Source organism: Notolepis coatsorum (assembly GCF_963971535.1).
Source record: "Notolepis coatsorum genome assembly, chromosome: 2".
NCBI lineage: Eukaryota > Metazoa > Chordata > Actinopteri > Aulopiformes > Paralepididae > Notolepis > Notolepis coatsorum.
In genome coordinates, this window is record NC_140166.1 from 152,077,955 (window position 1) to 152,083,455 (window position 5,501).

Sequence of the window (5,501 nt, forward strand, 5' to 3'; positions counted from 1 at the left end):
ATGTGAGGAGAATGTAATAACATGGCAGAAGAATAGATGTGTGTGTAGTAGTGTGCAGTCTCCTCTGTGTGTGTGTGTGTGTGTGTGTGTGTGTGTGTGTGTGTGTGTGTGTGTGTGTGTGTGTGTGTGTGTGTGTGTGTGTGTGTGTGTGTGTGTGTGTGTGTGTGTGCGTGCGTGCGTGCGTGTGTGTGTGCGTGCGTGCGTGCGTGCGTGCGTGCGTGCGTGCGTGCGTGCGTGCGTGCGTGCGTGCGTGCGTGCGTGTGTGTGTGTGATAGACAGAGAGAGATAGAGAGATAGGGGGAGAGAGAGAGAGAGATGAGGGAGAGAGAGAGAGAGAGAGAGAGAGAGAGAGGGAAAGAGAGAGAGAGAGTAGAGAGAGAGAGTAGATAAGATATGAGGGAGAGAGAGAGGGAGAGAGAGAGAGAGAGAGTGATAGAGAGAGAAATGAGGGAGAGAGAGAAGAGTCAGTGTGTTTTCTGAAGTCGAGAGTGAAATGAGGGAGAAATTAGGGAATGAATTAGTGAGAGAGAGTCATTGAGAGAGAGAGAGAGAGAGAGAGAGAGAGAGAGAGAGAGAGAGAGAGAGAGAGAGAGAGAGAGAGAGAGAGAGAGAGAGAGAGAGAGAGAGAGAGAGACACCCCTGTCAGACCACAGCAAGACCACTATCTACCTGAATAGATCAACACCCAACCAGGAAATACCAAAACCAAACAAACTAAACAAACTACACACTATTAAAAAACACTACAAATGGAAAGAAAGTAGTATGGAAGCATTCCAATCCGCTATCAAGCTACAAAAAGTCCAATCCAAATTAGACCAATTCCTGGAAAAAAACTTCCAACACAACAGCAAAAGCGTAAACGGGGCGGTAGAAAACCTCAGTAACATATTTGACCTTACAGCTTCCTTATCCAACCTAAAAGCCTCAAATAGGAAAGCGAGAAAAAAAAAAATATGCATGACAAATGGTATGATAATGATTGTAAAAATCTCAGGAAGAAATTAAGGAACCTATCAAACCAAAAACACAGAGACCCAGACAACCAGAACACACGTCTCTAATTTACATTTACATTTACATTTACATTTAGTCATTTAGCTGACGCTTTTATCCAAAGCGACTTACAAGTTCTGTACGACAAGCCATCAGGAAGGGCACAACTCTATCAGCTGAGCAACAATGTTCATCAAAGTGTTGAGTGCTACAGTGTAGGTTAGTTTATTAGGACAAGTGCATGACAGTACGGTTAGTTAGGGTTAGATTTTTTTTTTTTTTTTTTTTTTTTTTTTAATTCAGATAATGGTTGAAGAAGTGCGTCTTTAGTCGACGGCGAAAGATTGGACGTGATTCGGCTGTCCTAACTGGGGTGGGTAGTTCATTCCACCATTGTGGGGCAAGGACTGAGAATAGGCGACTTCTCTTTGATGACCCTCCCGGAGCTTGGATAGGAGTAGGTCTGAGGCGGCCAGAAGATGCAGAGCGTAGGGGTCTTGAGGGTGTGTAGTTAGAGACCATTGACCGGAGGTAGGCGGGAGCGGTTCCCTTTGCCGCACGGTATGCTAGGTCGAGGGCCTTGAAGCGGATTCGTGCAGCAATGGGGAGCCAGTGCAGGTCCCTAAGAAGTGGGGTGACATGGGCCGACTTCGGTAGGTTTGAGATCAGGCGGGCCGCTGCGTTCTGAATGAGTTGAAGAGGCTTAGTGGCAGTGGCCGGGAGGCCAGCGAGCAGTGCATTGCAGTAGTCGAGGCGGGAGATGACTGTTGATTGGACGAGGAGTTGGGTGGCTTCTTTTGTCAGGAAGGGGCGTATCCTTCTGACGTTGCTCAGGAGGAATCTAATACAGTGAAACACTGAAACATTACAAAAACACAGTCATGGGGTTGTCACCAGCTTGGCTGGCCGTCTGCACTGATACAATTGGCTGTATCAGAGGGTGGGAGAAGCTGGCGGGGTGGGTCCGGGTCGTTGTAAACAGCGACTCCTACAGTTCGGTCGGGGCGCCTGCTAAGCGCGGATTGGACGTGAGGGGGATAGTGTGGTCCTCCCACACGCTACGCCCTCTCAATGAGAATCCGCGCTGCCAGGTGAAAAGAAGCGGTGATTGGCTGGACGTGTGTCGGAGGAAGCACGTGGTAGCCTCCACTCTCCCAGATGATCTGACTGTGGGGGGTAAGTGCGCAGCGATCAGGAAGGGACTGGGAATTGGCATACGACTAACATTGGGATGGGAGAAAATCGGAGGAAAATGGAGGGGGGAAAAGACAAAAAAAAAAAAAAAAACACAGTCAGAAAAAAAAGGGACCAACATGTTAGAAACCAGCTACAAGATATAGAGGAATCCATAAAAACAAACAACTTCTGGGAAAACTGGAACAAACTAAACAAAGTACACCACGAGGAGCTACCCATCCAAAATGGAGACGTATGGGTAAACCACTTCTCCAATCTCTTTAGCCCAATACAAAATAATGAAGAGCAAAAACACATACAAGATAAACTACAAAGCCTGGAGTCAACCATAAAAGACTACCAGAACCCGCTAGACTCCCCTATTACACTACAAGAACTACAGGACAAAATAAAATCACTCAAAACCAAGAAGGCCTGCGGAGCGGATGGTATCCTAAATTAAATGATCATATTCACAGACTCCAAATTCCAATTGGCTATACTAAAACTCCTTAACATTGTCCTTAGCTCCGGGATCTTCCCCAATATCTGGAACCAAGGACTCATAACACCGCTCCACAAAAAGGGAGATAAATCTGACCCGAACAATTACCGTGGGATCTGTGTCAACAGCAACCTTGGAAAAATCCTCTGTATGATCTTTAACACTTTGAGCGCCAGCTGTGTTTTCCTTTTTACCCCCTTGAATGCGGCCAATGTTAACGTTAATATCGCCTAATCTATGTTTTAAATTATGGCTGTGTCTAATCTGCCCGTCGCTTATCAAAGAATCATTTTCCAGTCAACATTGTCAAGGCAGATTGTATTTTTATCGCTTCATTTCCGTTTGATAGCATTTTGAAAATCACCCGTTTTCGGGGAAAAAACAACACATGCCTATGATAATCGCCTTTTACTGGAATATTCCAGAACGTTGTCATTTGTCGGCCTATTTATGAATCGTTTTCAAATAAACGCTAGATGATCGATAGTATATGTGTGCGCACGCACGCTCGTGCCGTGCGCTGATAATCGCTGCTCTTATTTCCTCATGGCTTTTACAGTCAAAACAGCCATATTACATATCACATAAACGCTTATATATCCGTGAAAACGAGTCTGATTATCCTAACACTGATAACATAGATTCCTTACCTGAGGTCAGATGGTATCCAAATGGTTTATTCCTATTTCTGATCGCCATTCGAAAAAATCGATAATTGTATTGATCCATCGTGTGTACAGTATAACCCATATTCGCCGTGGCTCAGAGGCTCCAGAATGAACTCTGGTAGACCCCGGCTGCATCAGTGAGAAGTAAAATGTGGAGTCAGAAATCTGTTCTCCCATTCACTTTCATTGAGTCCATTCCAAAAGGGTGATTTACCATCTGGGAGACGATAGGGGGCGCTTTTTTCACATCTGAGCGCCGGCGGTCCCTGGATCTCCAACGGTAGGCTCGCGTGATGCAATATGATTTCAGATCGCTAATAAAAAAAAATAAAAAAAACGAGAATACTTGTGACGTGGCATTCAACGGTCGGGGCGTAAACCAGAGAAAAGCTGTGAGTGGCATACAAAGTGTTAACCACAGACTCATACATTTCCTCACAAACAACAATACCTTGAGCAAATCACAGATTGGCTTCCTACCAAATCACCGTACAACAGACCACATTCTCACCCTCAGCACCCTAATCGACAACCAAATAAATAAAAATAAAAGCAAAGTATACTCCTGTTTCGTTGACTTCCAAAAAGCATTTGACTCAATGTAGCATGAGGGTCTGCTGTACAAACTGTTAGATAGTGGCATTGGAGGGAAAACCTACGACCTCATAAAGTCAATGTATACCAACAACACTGCTGTGAGGATTGAGGAAAAAACACACAGACTTCTTCCTCAACACCACAGGGTTAGACAGGGGTGCAGTTTGAGTCCAACCCTCTTCAACATATACATAAATGAACTGGCAAAAACATTGGAACAAACTGCAGCACCTGGCATCCCCCTAGCAAACACAGAAGTCAAATGCCTACTGTTTGCAGATGACCTGGTGCTGCTGTCCCCAACAAAAGAAGGGCTACAACAGCACCTTGACCTTCTGCACAAATTCTCCCAGACATGGGCACTGACAGTAAACCTAAACAAAACTAAAATTATTATATTCCAAAAAAGGCCCAGCCTACAACAACAAAAACACAAATTCCTCCTAGACACAATTTCCCTAGAAACCAACAAAAAACTACACCTATCTCAGCCTAAACATCAGTGCTACAGGGAACTTCAACCAAGCTGTAAACGACCTGAGAGACAAAGCAAGAAGGGCTTTTTATGCCATAAACATCAAGTTAGACATTCCAATCAAAATCTGGCTCAAAATATTAGACTCCGTCATTTCCCTATATGGTTGTGAAGTCTGGGGCCCACTTGCAAACCAAGACTTCACCAAATGGGACAAACACCCAATTGAGACTCTGCATGCAGAATTTAGCAATCCATTCTCTGCACCCAACGGAAAACACCAAATAGTGCATGCAGAGCAGAACTACCACTAATCATCAAATTCAAAAAGAGCATTCAAATCTCACAATCACCTAAAAGAAAGTGATCCAGACACACTCCACCCTCACCCACAGAGAGACCCTCGATAGATGCCCACTCAGCCAGATGGTTCTGGGACTCTGCTCACAAACACAAGCAGAGCCACCAGACAGAAACCACACTGGACTAAATCAAATTATAAGAAAACAAAAATAAAACGATCTGACACATTGGAAAGAAACAACCCAAAACCAGAGCAAATTGAAATGCTATTTGGCCCTAAACAGAGAGTACACAGTGAAAGAATACCTGAGCACTGTGACTGACCCAAAACTAAGAAGATCCTTGACTAGGTACAGACTCAGCGAGCACAGCCTAGCCATCGAGAAAGGCCGCCATAGGCAGACCTGGCTCACAAGCGAAGACAGACTATGCACCCACTGCACACAAGATGAGGTGGAAACCGAGTTCCACTTCTTAACAACCTGCCCACTATACCAAGACATCAGAGACATATACTTCCCACAAATTGCAAACACCCAAAGAGACTTTGAAAACATGGACAATAACTCAAAACTCCCATACCTACTGGGAGAAATACAAGAATGTGCAAACACAGCAGCCAGATTTGTGAGCTGCTGTGACAAGAAAAGGACATCCAACGAATACAACTACCATAAAGACTGTACAAGAAATTCCTTCTGTAATGTACTGATTTCTTTTGTTTTATCTGTTTGATTGTTTTGTTTTGTTTGGCTTTGGCAATGTAAACGTATGTTTCCCA